This window comes from Herpailurus yagouaroundi, unplaced genomic scaffold (genome assembly GCF_014898765.1).
Source record: "Herpailurus yagouaroundi ecotype Mexico unplaced genomic scaffold, PumYag 210, whole genome shotgun sequence".
Classification (NCBI taxonomy): domain Eukaryota; kingdom Metazoa; phylum Chordata; class Mammalia; order Carnivora; family Felidae; genus Herpailurus; species Herpailurus yagouaroundi.
The window spans coordinates 2,908,597-2,931,350 of record NW_024412441.1 but is presented as its reverse complement, the minus strand read 5'-3'; the positions used below and the strand labels follow the sequence as shown (position 1 = coordinate 2,931,350).

Below are 22,754 nucleotides of genomic sequence, written 5' to 3'. Positions count from 1 at the left end.
CGTATCTACAAACATTTCCTGTTTTTCTGTTGTGTTCACATTCAAAGGTAATATTTGTGGTGCTAACAGAAGACAAGCAGAAGAGCCTTGTTAAATAGAATAGAATATTAGGATGTGTCAGAAGGGAGAAAATTAGGGGTAGAAGGACCAGGGTGTTGGGCAGGAAAGAGAGAAGAACAAGACCTAGGGGTGAAGGTTTGGTAAGGTGCAGACCCACTGTTGTACTGGGTGGAATGAAACACCACTGCCTGCTCACCAGCCTGCCTTCTTTTTCCATGGCCTGGATGCTACCTCGGCTGCTCTCTCTTGACTGGGATTTTCAGGGTTAAGATTTAAATCTCTCCTTCTCTTCCTCTTTAGAACTATAATAAAGGCACCAGGAGGGTCTTGCTCCCTCTGGCCTAGAATAAGATGAAAGAACAAAGGAAACTTGATTCCATGCCTACAAATTGAATTTTCTTTATTGGGTCCATTTAAAAATTCCTGGAGTAGGAGATTCACCTGGACTTGGGGGCATTTCATTTGGACTTGGCTTAAGACCCTAGGGTAGACAATTGGAAAGCTACTGTGCAGATTTGGTGGATGTGTTATAAAGTGTGTATGTTGAGGGGAGGATTAAGGATATATTTTCAATAAAGAAGGTTAAAACTTCTGCTAATCATGGTTAGTGATGCATCAATCTCCTCTCAGGGACATTTTTAATTCATTTCAACAAGGATTTGTCACTTGTCTACTATTTGCAGGACAAGAGCAGAGGGCTCCCTTCTTTCCTGGGTCTGGTATTATGATTGGGCAGAGCCAACTTAGAGAGGAAACAGTAAAACAAACAAACAAACACAGAAGTAAATTGTTTAATTAGCTATAATTAACCAGCTAATGCATTTCAATAGTCTGTGTATGGGGGTAGTCAGAAGGGTCAATGACCAGCACTTATTAAAGAACCAGAAAAGGGGTTCTTGGAAGTGGATTTCACACCAGGATAAAAGAGGTATGCCCTAGTATGGCAAACAAGATAGTGTGCCTGGCTGCATTTCTTGACTCATTTTATCAGGTCTTCATCTATTATCTAAGGAATAATTGCAGTTCTTCTCATGCCTCTGCATCTTAGCATACATGCTCTTTCTGGCTGGAAGTCCCCCCTCTCCTTTCATTTGTTCCTTTGACAGTTCATTCAAACATAACTTGGTTGAATCCTACTATCTTTCAAAATCCATTTTGTGTGTCACCTCTTCCAGGAAGCCTTCCCAGAGGACTGTTCCCCTGCCTACCCGCACCTCCCCACCCCACACTGCCCTTAGCTTAAGCAGAGTGTTCTTCTTGCATGCTACATTAGCACCTATGCATACTTTCCATACAGTGCAGTGAGGGCAAATGCTTGCGTCCCTGACCAGACTCTGAGCTCTCTCGGCAGTGACTTGTTTTAGTTCCATGCTTGCAGCCTCTGTAGTGTTGGCAATCCAGAGCTAAGTCAAGAAAAGGTTTTTTTAATGAGTGAATAAGAGAATACCAGAAAAAAAACAGTCCTGAATATCTCATTGCTACTTTAGTTACATACTCCTGGAATGAAAATTTATGTGGCAAAGAGTCCCATTTTAGAATCAGAATTCCTAATGCATATCTCATCCCTGAAAATTATGCCATTGTCTGGCAGTGACTCCTATGCATCCAGAAGAAGAAACCTCTTAACATGGGCCACAGGTGACTGCGTGCCCCAGCGCTCCTGCTGGCAGCTGGCATGGCTCCATGTTGCCTCCAGGAATGAGAATGCTGAGGCCAGCTTCTTCCAGGATGAATGAAGGGTCCTGGCAATGCTAACTGAGCAAGACTGGGGGTCCATTTGGAGGCTGACCTCCCTGTGTTGTGCAGCACATGCTCTGTTGGGGAATGGGTGCTGCGTTTAGTGTTCCGTTTTCCCTACAAGAGATGCAGAGATGTGAGGCCAACCAGAGAGAGGTTAAAGAGATGTGGGAGCCTTGCAGCTGGGGATCATTAACAACAATCAAGACCAACATAAAAAGGCAGCAGGACTTCCCTCCCTCTTGGCCTTGGAAGCCATCTGGATAGAGGAAATTTGGTTTAAACTCTGGTAAGGGAACTTTTTAGTACTCTGAGATTGTTTTTTTTAAACTTCTCCATAGAAGTCCCTTGACTCTCTAAAATCTGTCCCTTAAAACCCTTTGCCAGCAAATTTGTACCCCTTTATACCAGAAGAGATTGTGACTGACAGCATAAACTATGCACTTACTACCTTTCTTAAATACCTGGTAGACCCGGTGGATCTTTTCACATATTCTGAAAGCCACGATCCTGTTCTAGTCAGAATTAGGCAAGATTCTTTGACTGCTATGTCTATATGCCCTTCTAAGGGCCCATCCTATGCCACAGCTGATTAGAACAGTGGTGGCCCCTGACCCTGGGGTAGCCCAGTGGCCTGCAACAAGGCCTGGCTAAGTCAATCAGATTTTTTCCTAGAGAAATTGGAAGCAGGAACAGGGAGAATTTGCAGTCTATGACATACCTTTGAGATGAAAGGTCAAGGTCATATAGAATTAGTGCTAGGACTTCTTTTGTAATATCACATGCATACTGAAGTCCTAAAGGGCTGGCTAGTGAAAATTTGAAGACACAGTTAGACAAAGGGGATGTTTCAAATGTGCAGAGAGAAGTAAAGATGAAGCCCCATAGGTCCTAAAGAATGAAGGAAGTGGCCTCAATTACTGTGTTTTGGTTTCCCGGTATGGTCCATCTCTACTGTGCTTCTTGTCTTTGAGTGTCCGGATGTCCCTGACATCATTGCGTCCTTATAGCTTTCCTTTCACTAACTTGATAGGGTCTCTTTCCTTAGCAGTGAAAAGTGCCCCAAACTTGTCCCTGTCGGACTTTGCCTGATCATGGAACTTGCATTGCTTTTTTTGGACTCAATAAAAACAACGCATTTAGATGAAAGGAAGTGAAGGGGGATCTGATCAATGACTATCTTTACCTTCTTAATAAATGCCACAGTAGCCTCTGGAACCTACTGTCTTGGTTCCCTTTCTCTCCCTATCATTGGCAGCAAACAGCAGTTTGGGCCTTAGTGGCATTCTGTGTTGTTCCGGACATGTAGTATTTTTGTTGAGATTGCTTCAACAATGGCTAGCAATATGTTTCATGCTTCTCTTCCACTCCCCATGTCATTTAGTTATTGGGCACAATGCCGGCGTACAGAAGTTATTCCTTGACATGGAAAGGTAATGATGCTGACTCATGCTTTCCTCTTAGATGTATATGGGGGAAGGAAATCCCCCCTAGTCACTTGTATAATTTGCTTTTGAAACTACTGCCATGGAAGCTCAGTTCCACCCTCATTTGATAGTTGCTATTCAGATTGTCAGAGAGGCCGGTCTGATGCTGGAGGTCTAGGACCTGGGAACATTCTATGGCCTTGACAATTTTTATCTTTTTTACCCAAATGAAATAATTATTTTCATTTTTTTAACCTTACTCTGAAAGAAATGTATGTTTGCAACACTCGGGGCTGTGGTATTGTATTCTCTGCCTAGAAGATTCTCCTCTCTGTGATGCCCATGGCTGGGTCCTTTGTTTCATAAAGGTCTCAGCCTGAATATCACCCTGGGAGAGGTCTTCTTTGACTGTCCTAAATAGCCAAGTAGTTGTTCTCAGTCATCTTTCTCTGCTTCTAATTTCTTTCATTGTATGCGCCACTTGCTGACCTCCTATTCTATTTTTGTTTATCCCTTGCCTTCCCCACCCACTGTAAGCCCACAAGCACAGAGACTTTGTTTTGTTCCAGGTCATATCTTCAGTGCCTAAAATAGTGCCAAGGGCATGGTACCAAAACAGTTATGTGGAATGAATATATCTATGAATTGCAAGAATCTAAAGATTTCATAAAAAATAAAATGAAAGTAAATATTACCCACACCTCCACCACCCAGAGATAAATGCTGTTAACATTTAAGTGGATAACAGTCTTGAATTTTTTAAGGAAAGAAAGGGAACATGCTATTTTAGTCTGATTTTTTTTCACATTGCAATGAAAGTGGATATCTTTCGATGTTACATCAACAGTTCTCAGCCATGGTGGTGAAGCAGGTGAAGAGTGCTAAAATTCACATTCCAAAGCCTCACCATAGACCAACTCAGTCAGATACTTTGGAGTTAGGGCCAACATTTCTAGCTTTGGAAGTGATTTGGATGCACAGGTGGAGTTGGAAATTATTGGTCTACGTGGTTATTTAACTGCACAGAATGAATGGAGAGTTTTTTTTTTCTTTTTGCAAAACTAATGAATCCTTATTGGAATCTTAACTGGTGACCAATGAAAGTAGATGTACCTACTACTAATATGAGTTTCTCTCTCTCTCTCTATCTATATATATATATATATAATTGAGTATATATATATATATATATATATATATATATACATATTCCTTTAATCCTCACAAGAGCTATAAGTTTGGCACAGTGCTGGCACCATTTTACAGATGAAGAGATTGAGGCATAAAGAGGTTGAATAACTCACCCAATTGTCAAAGTCACACAGTCACATACCTAGTAAGAAACAAAGCTGGGCCTTGAACCCAAGGAATGATTCTGAGTCCATTCTCCTCTCCTGACCCTGACAGTATACAGTCCTCCCATGGATTCTAATATGTATTTAATTTAATAATTCTCATTGATTTAGTTCTTCAGTTTGAAAATCACTTTCATTTAGGAAAGCAGCATGATGTAATGGAAAGACTGTCACTTTTAGCCATTATCTGCTTAATGGTTGGCTGACTCTGGGCAAATTGTTTAACTTCCCTAGTTTAGCCATACCTGAAAAATGAGAATGGAAATACCAACTGATCACCTGTAGAGAGAATGTGCCTAATACATCTATTCCAGTGCCTGGCACAGGTAGGTCCTGAACACATGATAGTTTTGGTGTCATCATCACCTTAGTTAATCCTTGCAGATGTTCCAGTAAGGATACAGGAGGGGCTTTTGGAAAGGTGAATGTGCTGGGTTCAGTGTGTAATGTTTGCCTATACTTATCTTCTTCCAATACACCAGGTTAACTTTATAGGTCAGAATATGCTTTGACATGTAACTTGGTGGGTGAATCCTCTGTTACATCATGGGACAGATGTCTTTTTCCTACCCCTTGCCCTGTAAGTTATAGAGAAAAAGGCACACAGGGTTTGAATGGGGGTAAAAAGATAGGTGGCATATCTGCCTTTTCCGGTTGTCTTTATTCTATTTTACTAGTGAGCGATTTAATTTTACTTGCAGAATAACAGAGATGTTAATTGTCATGTCAGAGCTTTTACATGACAAGATACAGTTAGTTATTGAATAGATAAGGACAATTTCAATGCAGTACAGTTATGGTTGAGGTAGCACAAGTGAACAGTGACATTTTTTATTTAACTCCCTATTACATTAAAAAATCAAGTCCTTCCGCCTTTTCTTAAGAAATTATCAGCCATCAGTCTTTTGAACTGGAAGGCTCATGAGTTAAATGTGTCTCTGGAATACGTATGAACAATTGTATTATAAAGCATCCCCTGCCTACAACTTGCCAACTGAGTCTACCCTTGCTCAGGATGTTTGAAGTGTGAGGAGTAACGGTTGGGAGAGAATGAGTGGGCACAAAGTTGAAATGGATAATTGAAATAGGTATTTTCTGCTGACTGGTAGAGGCATTGGGAGATGGGAATTGGGAGACTGTGTGTCTATGACAATGTGTGAAATGGCAGTTTTTGTTTTCCCCTGGGTATTCAATCTTAGGACACTCTCAGATATGGCCAAGATATTATATGAAAGTCAAGTTTCTAATTTTTTTCTACAATGTCTTTATTTCCTTACCCCTCGATGCACTCTACTTGGGTTTCCATCATTGAACCAATGCAGCTCTCAGAAGGGTTGACAATAACCTATATGCATTCTTAGCCTTTACTTTTGTGACCTGTCAGCATCATTTGATGTTGTTCTGCTAAATGAACAAACATGCTCTTCCCTTAGTTTATGACACCACATCGTCTGTCTTTTCTTCTATGAGTCTGGCTACTTCTACTCAATTGCCTTTGTCAACTTGCTCTTTTTTCTTAATCTTTAAATGTTTGAGAGTTTCATAGCTTTGCCCTTGTCCCTCTTGTCTTTGCAGGCTATGTTTCTCCCCCAGGAAGTTTTATTTATGTTTGTGGTTTTAAGTATGTTCTGTGTTATAGAATCACTACAGTGACGACTTATTATTGTGTATCTCCAGCACGGATTTCCCTTTACACTCATATGAAGACCTCCTGACCTCCAACACCTGTTTCATGAGCAAACGCAGTCTCTCAAAAAATGAACTCATCATCCTTTCTACCCTAAACAAAATCTTATACTTTTCCTATGGCAACTTTGCATTCTGTCTCTCAGCTCCCATCTCCAAACAATATCCACCATGTTCTATTGGTCTTACCTCCTAATTTTCTTTTTGGCTCTGTTTGTTTCTCTCCTTCTGTAGTCTCATTGTTCTAGATAAAGCTACCATGATCTCTTTCCCTTGACCACATGTTCTCTTACCTGATATTTCCATATACCTTTATAAATCTAATAAGTAGATTTGCTTTCCATCTGTTTAGTTACCTTCCCACTGCTCTAAAACTAAAAATCAGAATTCTTAACACAGTCTCAAGCCCTACATGATGGGGAATATGCCTCTATTCCCAGCTTGAACCTCTCTCCTGCTCATTCTATGACTCCTTAGTACCCATGTTCCTTCCTGGATGAGAGCCTTCACATGCTCTGTTCCCACATCTTGGAACTCCCCATCCTCCTTCACATGCTAAAATATTAATTGTTGCTTTTTCAATTCCTACAGAAAACATTTTATGACCTTGCAGGTCCTTCTGCTATTTGCCCTTATTATACTCTACCAACCTCCTTCATCCAGCACATAATGAGTGTAACTAAATAGTTAACTTAGGTAAGAGTCATATAATATTTTGCTATCCCAGTGGGATGATAATATCCATGAAAATAGAAGTCCATTTTATATTGTTTTCTGCTTTCACCCTATGTCTGGTAGAGTTCTTTACATATAGAAGGCATTCAGTAAATATTGGTTGAAAGAAAGAAAGAGAAAATAGAGAATTCCTTTGGGGATATGGAAAATTCAGAAAAGTATCTGGGCAAGAAAATATTCCATTACTGAATTTGGGAAAGATAAAAGTTCTTTCTCTTAAACTGTTCAGTCTATGTTTTTCCTTTAGTAAAATTCCTTTCTTCCTGGTAAAATAGGTGGATAATGGGATACTTTTTCTGGTACAAAACTTCAATCAGATGAGGGCAGTCATGTTATATTTATGGTGAAAATATATGCCCAGTTGTATAAATGTTCTTTGCCTAAAGAAGAGTTGTTGTTTTTTATTTCCATTTAAAAAAGTGATAAAGTTGAAAGATATTATATTCCCAATTGCTGAAGCATGTTTCTGATTTAAACCTACATTTCTTTATGAATTTAAATTAATTATATATTGAAGATGGTTGAAAGATATAAGGTTGTGTGGTGGTATCAGTGTGACACAACTAAGTAATTAGTGAGGAGTGCAAATACTTTCATTAAATAAACTGCTATCTTTTTAGCACTTGAGGGAGATTTCATCTTATCCTTCTTCCCTTGATTAAAAAAGAAGTGATATATCTGTTGTAATTCAAGAGCCTTTACTCACTTCATAGACATTGTTGACACCGGAGACCATTGCATGAAGGGGAAAGGAAGGCAATATTCTCACCCCTAACAAAACTGTCACAAAATCACATTTTCACATGTCTGAGAAAAAAATAAAAAGAAAGAAAAAGAAAGCACAATGCTGTTAATTTTCAACGTGGATTTCTCAACAGCTAAATACAGGTGGCAAATGAATACTATTACACAACTATTTTCTAAAGCATCTCCAATAATTATCACTGGCAGTCTTTTGTGTGGAACAATATTTGGGGGATGGGCGACTGAGAAATGGTAATAAATGTAGAGTTGCCATAATGGAGACTTATTGGAAGGCTGTTCAAAAGGTAAGCAAGGAAAGGAGCAAGTTTCTGTGGAAAAAGCAGGAAGGGAAAGTGGTTTGAAGAGATCAGTGAGAGGGAAAGGATGTGGGGTAGGCGGCTGCAGGCCCACGGAGGATTGGAAACCAGAAGTGGAATGTTGAATTGGACGTACATGTAAGAGGAATTGATTGAGGATAAGGGAGTGGGATGTAGTATTTCAAATTATATATGTGAGGAAATGGACAGGGCCATTGTCCACAAGCATTGATGTGCTGACCTGAGTATAGAAATGAGCTCATCATGGTCCGCGATTGGGAGGACGTAGAATATTGATTGTGTCAGACTCCGACAAGGTCCTTGTCTCCTCTCTTTTTCTGAGCCACTGGCAAGATCTCCCTTAACAGTATGCCTCATGTTTTCTAACACCTGGTCTGATATTATTTCTGTTTTTGATTTTTGTTATTAAATCACATGAAGGAAAATTGGTCTGATATCTAAAAAGACATCCCTAAATAGTGAGAGACATACATATATTTTTATATTTGGAAATGTTTAAAATTATTTATTCATCCAAATATATATTGTTTGTTATGTCTTAAAGTATTGAAAAAAATCTCTTGTTGAAGGAAGTTTATGTGGTGCTGAGGGATGGCCCTTGAAACAACAATGACAAGTATGTGTTGATGCAGTATAAGGAAGAGCTGTCCAAAATATGGACTCTGGCTTGAGGAGTACTGAATTCTTCATAGTTAGAAGTGTTTGAACCCAGGAAGAACAACCTGGCAGGAATGTGTTAATAAGAGATGCAAGTCAGAAGCCTAGAATAAGGAGCTTATACACAGCTTGTTATCATGTGACCCAGAAGCAGGCTATGGTCTCCAGATAGGTTTTGTCTGTCCCTTTTGAGCTTTATAATCTTGAACTAGTTGCCAACACTTAAAAGTTGGGAGAATTCACAAGATTTAGATTTCCAGCTTTTCTTGAAAAACTAGAACTGACAGTGGGATACTAACCTTTATAAATGACAAGCCTGCCAGAGGAAAGTAGCCGTTGTCTCTGGAGATGGCACATAGGATCTCCTGTTGTCACAAACCAGCACAGTCCAGTTCTCACAAGCTCATTCCTTCCCTGTTCTCTGTACGCACTGGACTTTCCATCTGCTGGTAGGTTTTCCTACCCTGAGATTTTCCAAATCTATGAAATTTTCAACATTTATCTTTTTTTTTGTCTCATATATTATATATTTTGACAGCTTATAACCCATGGTTAAACTACCCCATGTTTTAAAAAAATGTTAATTTATTTTTTAAATTCCAGTATACTTGACATAGAGTGTTATAATTCACATGTACAATAGAGTGGTTCAGCAATTCTGTACATTACTCAGTGCTCATCTTAAGTGTACTGTCAATCCCCATCACCTATTTCACCCATCCCCCTACCCACCTCCCCCTTGACAACCACTAGTTTGTTATCTATATTTAAAAATCTGGGCTTTTTTTATTATCTCTTTTTTTCACTCTTTGGCTGTTGTTTTGTTTCTTAAATGCCACATGTGAGTGAGATCATATGGTACTTGTCTTTGCCTGGCTGACTTACTTCGCTTAGCATTATACCCTCTAGTTCCATCCATATTATTGCAAATGGCAAGATTTCACTCGTTTTTATGGCTGTTTGAGATAGTTGTAAGAAGGTCCAAGAGAGGTGTAGGGGTTTATACCATTAATGTTCTATAATGATTTTAAGTTAGTTATGTCAAAGATATTTCATACTGATAATCATCTATCTGAGTATCAACCATTAATGTTCTATAATGATTTTAAGTTAGTTATGTCAAAGATATTTCATACTGATAATCATCTATCTGATCGGATGAATCCACTGTTTTGCCTATAAAAATGGCTATTTTGTAAAGTATTATTTCCCTATGAATAGATACATGCTTTTCTTCATAAAGCATGATGCTTGAAACTATAAGGCAGTAATTAATCACTATCATAAATCTTATTATAAACCTTGCAGAAATGTTTTAAACCAGATTGCAGTGATTCTGCAGAATGTGTAGATTCTAGACATCCATATTTTATAAGCACCCATGCTTAACAGCAAGAAGACCCAAACAAATATATTATTTTGTTTGGACATTTGATGTCGAGTATACTTAAAAATGTAACCAAGGAATCGAAAACGAACTTTTTTTTAAGTTTACCATGCACCTCAATAGCATCTCCTTTGTCTATCTTATTAGCAAAAACATGTTAAAAATTTACCACACTTTATCAGTGTTGTATAATTCTAGTGTTCAAGTCCTTAGATATAAAATTACCATATATATATATATATACATATATATATGTATATATATGTTTTGAAATGGAATCAGATCCCAGATGCAGTTATTTGCAAAATCTCAGGAGTTTGAGATTCTTCAGAATTCTTCAGATTCTTTGGAAGAAGAAATATGTTTCTCATTACTTTTGTAAAACTTTGAAGTATATTATGTTTTAATTGTAGGAAATACACCTTTAAATACTCCTTTGTACTGCTTATGATAGTTGTACCTGTAATCAGAATATGTTCTCATGAAGATCTACATACACATACATACATTTTGATCTAGTGGCATTTCCCCATTAAAGAGAAGAGAAATGCAAAAGATTTTTTAAACTACTTTTTTTTTTTTAAAGACAGGGTGTTATATACATACCATTTATAAATAAGCCCTGAAATAGCCACAAGATATATGTGGCAGACAGTTGAGTAAACATGGTCAATATTAAGACTTCCACAGTTGACTCAAGTGGGTAAAATTGATTTTTTAAACCTATAACCCATTATGAGTATGCATTTAACCTAACCAAACTCACATGGTGGCTTTTGCATTTTTGTGTAGCTTGGATTTTCTGTCTGTTGTCTAGCAGATGCTAGAATGGGGAAGTGAAGCTCTTCTTGGACAATATATATGAGACAATAGTGGAAGAAAACCTTTGGTTTGTTTTCTTCCTGTTTTTAAAATTCACAGTGCTAATTTGTGCTGTCTTTATACTCAGTATGTAATGCGTTTCAGAGTTGCCTCACTTATTTTTTATGCCCACTCATGAGAAGTGTGTCGTTTTCTAGAATGGAGAAGGTAAAGCAGAGTTCCACAAGGTCTGTATTTGTCACAGTGAAAATTTGGCAGTTTATTGACTTTCCTTTTTCATTCATGTTGACTTGTCATTTTCTTTCTTTCTCGTTTCCTAATCATGGTAGCTCTTGCTTGAGAGCTTGTCTTTACAGGGGCAGTAGCAGAATGCTTGTTGAAGTTATTCCCTTTTAACATAGCTGCTTAATGATGTCACAGTGGTTGTGGAGGAGAAAAGATAATTTTTTAGAACTCCTCTTCCTTAGCCAGTCAGTGTACTTCATGGAATCATAGAAAGCTGGGGCTGGAGGGAGTCTCCATAATCCTGTAGTTTGGCACTCACAAACTGGTAGTTCACCAGCTTTTACCTTGGCATTGCTTAATTTGACTGCCATAATGATTTTGTTTGTTTTCAAGTCTAAATCTCTTCAAATGAGGCATGTGTTTTTCAGGTTCCTGTAGACTCCAATACTGCCTAGTTTTTTGCAACCAACTTCTTGACACATTTATGCCACCCACCCAGCCTATCAAAGTATTTGTGTTTCTGACTTCAAATCTACTGAATTGAACCATATCAAATTGCCATTTTTTTTTTTTTTAGATTTAAAAGGTAGTTGAATATTAGGAATTCCATATAGTTCAGTCTTCTTATTTCAGAGATAAAGAAGAATTTTTTTTTAAATTTTTAATGTTTGTTTATTTTTGAGAGACAGAGAGAGAAAGAGCACAAGCAGGGGAGGGGCAGAGAGAGACACGCACAGAATTTGAAGCAGGCTCCAGGCTCTGAGCCCAACATGGGGCTCGAATTCACGAACCATGAGATCATGACCTGAGCCAAAGTCGGACGCTTAACTGACTGAGCCACCCAGGCACCCCAAGAAGAATAATTTTAAAGAACAAATGACTCATTTAAAATAACAGAGTTCCCAGCATCTCAAAACAGGTATATATATGTGTTTTCAGGAGTTGCTATGTAAAGGATAGTTTTACTAGATTGATAAAGCAATTGCTCCTGGGGCTTATAATTTTTGAAGCCTTATCACTAAGTATATCTGTGTAAGAATGATTTATTCTCCTTCTTTCCCGGGAGTAGGATTTGGAGGAAAAGAAGGGGTACCACTGACAAAAGGTTAACAGAGTGAGGAGAGAAAGAGACAGAGAATGTATAGAACTGAAGGGAACATAGCAATTTATGAGAGTTGAGTGGAATTTTCCTGAAATGCTGTTGTCTCTGTTGATGTACCACTTGCTTTATGTGGATTAATAGTCATCAGAATCAATATGCTCTAAGTGATGCAAGTGAATTTTAACATTCTTTCATTTAACAGATTCCTAGTGTGAACCATATTTAATGATCAGCCTAAAATTGGAAATAGATATTTATTGCGGGGCTCTAAGTTATGAGTTCATTTTGTAATTGAGTTGGGACAAAGTTATGATTACAGTTTGTTCATTGTATGCACTATGGCTTAAATAATGCCTCTGAAATGCATGCATGTAGATGAAACTGCATCTGTGTGTCTAAGGAAAAAAATCCTGTCCTTTTTATTCCAGAGTATTGGGAAAATGGGTTCTGAGATTGATTTTGGCAGTTAATAAAAGTAAAGAGTTACAATATTGTATTGTACTCTAAAAATTAGAGAGAACAGAACCACTTAATTATAAGTGGCTGTTTTTTCAGCTTTATATTTCTGTACTTGTTATGAGATCAATAGGAATTATCTTCTGATTTTTCTAGTTCTAAACATGCCAAAAAAACAATAGCCCTAACCTGGTGTGCTAACACTAATAAATCATAATTATATTCTCAATAATAGAAGTGTACACTATCCTCAAGAATGTATACAATACTTAAGGCTACATTGTCTCAGATTCCTATGACAACCTCAGGAAATGAGCATTAGTATTCCACCCCCCAACCCCCTTCTCAGATGAGGAAGTTGAGGTTTGGCAAGAGAAGGTGGCCTGCTATGAAGTTAGAGTCTGGATCCTTGTACTCTTATTCCCATGTGCTGTTCCTCTTTCACTGATGGAGATAGGAAATATCAAAGAACCCCCCACACTCAGACTCTTCAGAGCACTGACAGTTTCAATACCAGCAGAGAATCACCTGGCAAAGTTCAGAGATGGCATTGAGATTTTGACTAACAGAGGCTAACCACGTACATAGTTGAATTTGCAGCAGAGGAAAGGCTACTGTATCCTACCTTCATGGCAGATCAGAACTTACATTGTCATGCCATCCTTCTGCTTAAAAGGGTCATGGTTCTGTGCCTTTCATTATCTAGGGAAATATCACATTATTAACCAGGGGCACTGAGGGATGTATATGAGAATGGGTGGCACAATGTATATAGATGATATTTCCCAGCGGTCTTCTGGAGAGAGCCTGTTCAAATGTACTACAGCAATTCAAGCCATATTAACAGAGAGAAACACTGTTCACTGTATCCCTTCTGTCCACAAGGGAGTAAAGTGTGTAGGGAAAGAAGTTCAATTTCTCCTTCTCTGTAGCCATAAAATGATTTTTTTTCATTTTGATAAGAAATATCAGTCTTTGCAATTGAGAAAATTCAGTTAGAATTATCAAAATGATTGCACTCATTGGGCAATTATATGAAGATGGCTCATTATTAAAAACCGATCTTCTGGTGTTTATCTCAAAGAGAATTTTCTATTGCCCTGTTACTAGAAGGAGAGTGGCTTTGTGACTGCTGGTAGGCTGGTAAGTGAGGGCTAAAAACTATTTTCTCATGTGACATATTCATCACCTTCGGAAAGAGAGAAGAACTGAGAAGAACTGTATTAGGGTGGAGGAATTATGGGAGATGGCTTTCCAAATGGTTTTGTAATGAAGCTACACTAATTATATAAAGGAAATATGTTTATAATACCAATGAATAATAGAAGTCTTTATTAGGTGCTACAATTGTGTTATCAGTTTTATAAATATTTGCACCAGCAGTTAAATAGAGGGGAAAGAAGAAAGACCAACAGTAGTATACATTTCAATTATGTATATAAAATAGCCACTTAAAAATTGGTCTTTGGTTGTGATGCCACATGTCCTGCCTGGGTCATTTACCTTTTTTCTAAGTAGCTAGAAATGCGCCTAATAGATCTTATAAAGAAGAATATACCCCAAGTAAATTTATCAGGGTATTAGAGGTTGTGAGCACATCACATACTCTGTTGTTGTTTTTTTCTGGACTCATCGTTCAATCTTGGTCCATGTTAGTAGAGTACTTGTAAAGGAACAACTGTCAAAAAGGTTCTCTCTCTCTAGTTTTCTTTTCTTTGGCTCCTTGGTAACGATGAAATGACCTTGTTTGAGTGCATTAAAGTTTTTGGTACTGATGTACAGTGTAAGTGATCCATTTTGTCTGTCACAAACCAATATTCTTTGAAAGTCCTCAGTGTTTTAGGTGCCATTCAGAAAGTAACAGAGAAAGAGACTCGACCCTCAAGGAAGTTGGAATCTAAAGGCAATCTTTCCTTCAATGGTGAAATGTTCTGCCAGGTGAAGTGCCTGCTTACTCCTCTATGGAGAGACATTGTCTTTCGCCTTGATGCAATCCAATGAGAAGTCCCTGCCCTTACCTATTAGTTTTAGAGAACAGTGTGGGGAAGAGGAAAATCTTCAGAACACTTTTCTAATTTCAGATAGCCATTTAACTTGTCAAAACCCAGAATTTGTTTCTTTACTTATGTTATCTTCATGTGGAAGAGCTGTGTTTGTATTCAAAAAGCAGACAGTTTACCAACTTCTGCTATAGCCACTAACTCAGGATTTTTCAGCACAAGGTATTGCAACCAGTGAGGTAGCAGAGTAAGGGTGGGTGGGTGGACAATCTGGACTTTTTTTATTGTCCTGTTGGGTATAAATGCTCTACAGTCGGTCATTCCATAGTGCTTGGGTTTTGGCCTTGCAGACCTAATGAGGGGATGAAAGATCCATCACTTCTGTTTCAGAGTCCTGATATTTCTGTCTGTGGTCTCAGTTTTTGTCCATGGTCTCTATTTCCATGGCTCCCTATGTCCTAATACCTCTGAACTTTCACCATGCTTGTATAAGTTCAAGGAGTGTCCGCCTCATATTACAATGGAGTTTCTGAGTAACAGCTTGTTTGAGAGTATTGCCTGTGACCAAGAAACACATAAGCAAAGGAAGCTTTCAATCCTCATTTCATTTTCATTGTAGCACAATAAAAAACTAATTTTGAAACTATTTTAAAATTTATATGATTTTCAGTTACAAAAAGGATCACTTTTCAACCAGACTAGTGCATGTGTGTGAGCACAGACACACTTGTGTGCATGCGCGCGTGCGCACACACACACACACACACACACACACACACACACACAGACACACACACTGATATAATAATCTGGTATTCATCACAAACAGACCTTTAGTATCCTGCCATTAGTCTGTGATATTATAACTCATAAAGTACAACTCTTTATTTTTAAGGTTTTATTTATTTATTTTGAGAGAGCACACAGGGGAAGGGCAGAGAGACATGGAGAGGGAGGGAGGGAAGGAGAGGGAGAGAGAGAGAGAGAGAGAGAGAGAGAGAGAGAGAGAGAGAGAGAGAGAATCCCAAGCAGACTCTAATGTCAGTGCAGAGCCTGACAGGGGCTCTAACTCATGAACCATGAGATCCTGACCTGAGCCGAAATCAAGAGTCAGACCCTTAACCTGCTGAGCCACCCAGGTGCCTAGTACAACTCTTACAGTGTGCATTCCACCAGAGTTAGAGTCTGATAGATTCTGATATTGTATTTGGTGGAGGGGGCAGTAACAAGAAAGTCTTAGGATTGCTTTATACATTGCATAATATCAACTAATAATTATTCAATACAGATGTTTTAGCTTAGGTCATAATTTCAGACTGTTCCTTTTCTAAATACTAAAATGCAATAACATTTTGCTAAGAAACTGAAAACACAAGTCTAAGCACAGACATGAATATGACATCTTTCATGTGTATGTTTTTAGCTGTATGCTTTGGTTCTTGAATATAAGCTTGTCCTGCTAAATATTAAGATGGTTCCTTTACTCTATATACTTATCCAATGATAGAAACCATGGCACTCATTTTGCGGAGATGTGTTTGTTTAACTACTGGAGGTTATCCCAGTGGCAAGTTCATCCTTATTTGATAATAATGAAACATAAGTTTTATATGTTTGCTTGAGTAAGATTGCCATCTGGTAAATAATATGTTTTGTGAGTGTTTATAACAATCATGGTTTAAGCCCAAATTGACTTATCATGATTGCTGCAAATAACACTTGAGTGTCCTAACTGGTTTGATTTTTTTTTCTTTGTTGAATTGAGAAAATGTATTTTATGAAGCTTCCTGCATTTATTTTTAAAGTATTTTGTGGGTTTTAAAGCTTGAGTTTTCAAAAGCAATAATTACAGTTGATTACTATCTCCATACAGTACTTCTGCTCTAAAGTAGAGAAAAAAGATTGTTTATACAGCATAAGTATTGTTTATATATATGTGAATATGTATGTATATAACAAAATATATGTATATATATAGATATATATATCTACATATCTCTATCTCTATCTATCTATCTATCTATCTATCTATCTAAAGTATATTTGGTTTCACCATCAACAAGGTAGAAGTTTATTCCTTTATAATTGATGAACCCTAAACATTTTCACTTTAGAATAGTATATTAACAAAGCATATCTAACAGCCAGGAGTGTCTTGGTGTATTATTTCTCAGGCAATAATAGCATTAGAAGCAATTGTGAAAACTGTTTCCAACCCATTATCTCTCCTTAAATTGGAGAAACTTATGATAGAAAAAGTTTTTTTCCCCCCCTCAGCCGAAGTGAAGCTGAGATTGTCTTTTCTGCATGTCACATGTAAAACAGCTTTTCTAGTTTCCACAGGATTAATTTTCCACATATCAGTTCAATTTGAAGACTTCAAGTGAGATTCAATGACTTGTTCTTGAAAATGTCAATTAAAATCTTTAGCTAGTTGCTTTGCATATCAAAAGGAATATAAAGAAATGGGTATTTAGGCTAGAAATTTAGATGAGCCTAGAAATGGAGTCTATAGTTGGTTAGCGATTTTTGGTTAGAAGACTAGGCATTTGATTCTTCATGCCCATCAGTTATTTTCATGCTTTTCCAAGGTCAAGGTTGTGGCATTTGGCTAGAGCTGGCTCTCTTGCTTTTGGGTGATATGATCTGGAAGGAAATAAGGGAGGCTGAGAGTATAATTAGATCAACCCAAAGCCATATTCTGCCCTTTGAAATGTTCTTTTTATATTTTCTTATATTCTGGAAGACTATCATATCTTCATTAGGAAGGTCTTCTGTACATACAGAGTATAGGTAGATACCTTCCTTGATTTCATCTTTATCCTCCCCTACTCAATTGATAATCTTTCTTTTAGGGAGTTTATTTTCACATACAGGTTCAACTTCCATTTACATGTAGATAACTCCAAATATACATTGTTGCCTCTCAGCTTTAGATCTCTGCCATACATATACCAGCACTCCTAATGATTTATCCATAGCTTCTTAAACTGTTGTTAGAGTTCATTATCATCCCTCTTCTCCTCTTGCTTTTCCTATATTCGTGATTTCATTCATATCCATGTCTGTGGATATACTGCCTTTAAACTATGACTCTGAAATCTGCATTTCTAGTCTGAAGAGATGACCTTCCTGTATAAAATCTGTTCTTCCTCTTGTTTTGTCCATTTCAGAGAAGAGGATTACCTCCACCCAGAAGCGAAAGCCAGAACCTGGTTGACATCCCAGATTCTTCCTGTCACCTGATCTTCCATTTCTAATTGGTAACCATGGCGTGCTTTTAAGTAGCTCTCAAATCTATTCCCTCTTTTTCAGTTCTACCTCTTCTGCCTTAAATCCAGTCTTCATAATATCTTGTCTGCATACAGTAGATATTTTATAACCGGTTTCAACTTGCCAGGTAGCCTTTTCAATGTCATCCTCCAAATGCCTGATAAAATGATCATTTAAAATGCAAATCTGAATATAACTTTCTCTATTTAATATCTATGACATTTGTGCTCACTGTTCTATCAGTAGAGACTAACACAATGATTGGCACATAATAATAATGATATTTATCTCATAGCATTGTTTTAAGAATTAGATTATTAATATAAAGCATGAATGTTAGGCATCAGTTACTGTTATTGGCACCATTGTTGCAGAAGCAATTCTAACAAAGGATTTAGCAATATCCATAAAGGAACGAGTCATTTTCAAGATAAAGTTCAAGCCTCTGCCATAGCAAAAAAGAACCACTGTGGTCTGGCTCTGGTAGCATTCCAGCATCATTTTATGCTATCTCTTTAAACCCATGTGGGCTCCAGAAATTCTGAACCTGTAGCACCTTGGAGGATGGGTCGTGGTCTATTTCACCTTCACAACTTTGTATGTACCACTTTCTCTGCATAAAATGCTCTCACTTGAATGCTTTTCTGCTTAGTGTATATTTACTCATCCTGCAAGTTGCAGCCTGGGTAGCTCCTTTTCTTACACTGGGTTAGGTATCTGTCCTTCAAGTCTTATGACATCCTGGGCATAATTCAAACATAGTAGTTATCACATCGATACGATAATTTTGCTTACTTGTCTGTCTTACCTGCTTATGAACTTCTTGCTGATCGAGACTTTTTAATCTACATCTTTCACCTGGGACAGTGGCTGCCACAAGGCAGCTATTCAGTGAATCAATGTAATTTTCCACTATAAGGTTTTAGTTCTTGGTGTTTGTTCTCCTTTGGATTTTTTTCCTCATCTTGGCATGACTTAATTCAGATGCCATTTTAAAGATGAAGCCTGTTATGACCTATTTGAACAATCTCTTTCTCATCACACAGTGCATGATTAATATCATAGCACGTGGAGAAACATGAGCTTCAAGTGGGGTAAAGCTGCCTTTTAACTGGGAGACTTAGGGTGAGTTACTTCATCTTGGAGCCTTGATTTCTTTGTCTATATATTGTGATATCAGCACTGCCACACAAAGTTACATGAGCCATTGCAGGTGGAGATACAGGAGGAAATATGTGGAAAGAGCCTGGTGCTGTTGGTGGTTGTAAATATTTGTACCCTGACCATAGTGTACTAATCATAGATAGTTTTCATCATTGACAATGACAATTATCTTATTTAGAAATCAGAAAAATAAAATTCATCCAGGATATTGATAATTATTTTCCCCAGGAACAAATCCACACTTTAGTAAAAATGAGAAAATCTTTGTAGTAAATAGTTATTTTTGAGATCTTTTGTTTCTAGTACTTTTAACAATCTTTCCAGGTGTGTCTTATTTACATTTCATGATTTAAGAAACTGGTGTTCAAATAGATTTAAAAATTTGCTGGGGCGCCTGGGTGGCTGAGTCAGTTGGGCGTCCGACTTCGGCTCAGGTTATGATCTCACAGTTCGTGGGATTGAGCCCCGTGTCGGGCTCTGTGCTGACAGCTCGGATCCTGGAGCCTGTTTCAGATTCTGTGTCTCCCTCTCTCTCTGCCCCTCCCCTGCTCATGCTCTGTCTCTGTCTCAAAAATAAATAAACATTAAAAAAATTAGAAAAAAATTTGCCCAATAATTGTCAATAAGCATAAAGATTTTTAAAACTGTTGGTATCTTTTGACTCAAGAATTCCACTTATGGGACTCCATCCTAAAGAAACAAAATCAGGGTACCTGGGTGGTTCAGTCGGTTGAATGTCTGACTCTTGGTTTCGGCTCAGGTCATGATCCTAGGGTCTTGAGATCAAGCCCCGAGTCAGGCTCCATGCTGGGTGTGGAGCCTACTTAGGATTCTCTCTCTCCCTCTCTCTTTCTGCCTTTACCCACCTCTATCTCTTTCTCTCTCTCAAAGGAAAAAGAAACAAAATCAAAGGTACTCAAAAAGATGTATATCTTTGTGTATTTTCATGGGCTTATTTATAATTATATAAAAATTTAAAAACATGAAGTTTCAAAAACAAGGGATTATTTAAATTTGGTATAACACATTCACAAAAGTGAAGAGTTTAATCCTTATGCATCAACACACCCCAGTATGTTTGCTTTTTAAAGTTTTTAAAATGAATATTGTGTTTTTCTAAGGATTCTTTCATTTGTATATTTAGAATCTGAATATAAATATATATATATATATATATATATATATATATATATATATATATATATAATGTGTATTTTTTTTTCTGTATCTGGCCTATCCAGTTTCTTGTATCCCTTGGTAACTATGATCTCATTTCTTTTTCTGGAGGTATATAAGGATGCTGCTAGTTTTTGTGTTGGAAATTTTAGGCAAACTCAAACTAGAAGTGTGAATTTCAGCACAATAAAAGCCATTATTAGAAAAGGGAGTCACTTATAGTATTCCAAAACAAACCTATCATTTCTGCAGAGCCAAACAGTTTACTTAACCAATGAGGATATAAATATTTGCATATCTGATAGACTAATGCCAGCTCTAGATTTAACACAGTGCACAGCTGCTGTCGGCTGATGATTTTACTCCTGCAAACTCAAATATTAACTAAACCAAATGATAGATTTTTAGCTTCTGTTGATAGAAGTTTTACAAAGTGTCTTGAATACCTGAGATAAAAGACATGTGTTTCCAAGATAAATGTAATTGTTTATAAAAACTGCCCCAAATAGTGATGTTAAAATAATGTTTGATGTTAGAGGAAAATGCATGTGAAAAGACAGTGTTAGAAAAATGATATAATGCAAAAAATTGGTTTTCAAACCACCCAGTTTTCTATAACATGGAAATAAATCCTATCTACTCACTCCAAAAGGCTCTTCAGGATTTACTATTAGAAAATGTTAACTTTCCTTATTTCTTCCATTTTTTTTTTTGTAGACCCAATACATCTGAAATGTGTTAAACTCTTTGATCTATAGCGAATTGAGTGTTCTTTATGTTACAGGAGATTTTAAAAACTGATTTTTCAACTTTTAAAAGTGATTGATTTTGACATAAGTGTATAAAAAATCCATCCTTTTGCCTGCTTGCTAGCACCACCACAAGAAAAAAAAAACCCACACAAAAAAAGCCTGAGGTGAGGTCATCCTCACAGAGAAGTGGAGAGGGGAGCGCTCAGGGCAGGCGTGCTTTGCTTGGGCATCCGGAGCAGTGTGATTAAAAAGCAATTTATGCCATGTCTCCTTCACACTAATAACCATTCCAGGTGAAAGCTCTCCAGGAATAAATGTGCTATGGTAAAAAGTCGGGTCAGTTTTACATTTTCAACAACCGAACACAACAATACACATAAAAATAGTGAACATTTAGTGAATCATGTGTGAAAAGGAATGATCTGCTTTGGTGAAAGCTCCCAAGTCAGGAAGCCTGAGTTTTGCCTCATTGATCTTGGGCATTACTTAATTCTTTGTACTTTATATTCCCTTTATAAAAATATGGGGAAATTATCCTTCCCTACTTATCAGATTGACCAAAGATGTACTACTATCTCAGTAAATACTTTGAATATTTTAATTTTTTTTTCAACGTTTTTTATTTATTTTTGGGACAGAGAGAGACAGAGCATGAACGGGGGAGGGGCAGAGAGAGAGGGAGACACAGCATCGGAAACAGGCTCCAGGCTCCGAGCCATCAGCCCAGAGCCTGACGCGGGGCTCGAACTCACGGACCGCGAGATCGTGACCTGGCTGAAGTCGGATGCTTAACCGACTGCGCCACCCAGGCGCCCCAATACTTTGAATATTTTAATATGCCGTTGAATAATACAAGACATTGGTAATAGCATGAGTTACAATAAACCACTTGATACTAGCTTTCAGAGAAGAAAGTCAGATAAAGATAATTTGGACTTAAATTTGCTTCTTAAAATAGAATGACTTTGAACCAAAACAAGTCAGTGTGGAATTGTCATAAAGTTGTCAGACAGGCTGAGGAGAAGGTTCTGATTTTGCCTCTGTCCCCTGTTAGGTGTGTCTCCTTTGGAAAGTTTTTTAAACTCTTTGTCTCAGGTTCCTGTTCTGTAAAATTTAGGCTTTGAACAGATTATATTGAAGATCCAGTTATAAAATTCTATCTGTAGCATGAATCATAATTTATTCCCCTTTGGGAATATTTTATTTGACATTTCTTTAGATCATAAAAGCTGATTAAAAGTTTTAAGGGATATAATGCAAGAAGTTTGATCTGAGAACAATTCTAAAAAACTATGTGTGGCAGGGTGGGTGGGAAGGGCCAATAACATTATGCATAGGCAAAATTCTCATACATATTTCTGGTGGAAACTGTAAAACCCACTTTGGGAAACTGGTAGGAAAGTCAAAACATTTTTTGGATGAGCATTGATGATTAAAGATGTCAGAGTGACTTAATATAAGAAACTTGACTTAGTTGAAACTAGGCCTAAATAAGGGAGGATGGATGGGAGCTTCCCCTAACCAAATCTTGGGGAAGATTCAGAGCAATGGAAACTCTCATACAAGCTGGTTTCTTGTGAAGTTAAATTTAGACCTGCCCTATGGCCCATCAACACCAGTCCTAGATATTTACAGAAGAGAAATGAAAAGTTAAATCT

General features: G+C 37.4%; 1 long non-coding RNA gene across 1 annotated transcript; it reads right to left on the bottom strand.

Annotated features, from left to right (window-relative positions):
* Window positions 1–14,046: 14,046 nt before the first annotated feature.
* Window positions 14,047–19,242, bottom strand: LOC121016261 (uncharacterized). Its single transcript, XR_005784192.1, has 2 exons — window positions 18,813–19,242; window positions 14,047–15,289 (listed from the first exon to the last, which is right to left on the bottom strand). It is a non-coding gene; the product is annotated as an uncharacterized LOC121016261 (long non-coding RNA).
* Between the last annotated feature and the right edge of the window lie 3,512 nt (window positions 19,243–22,754).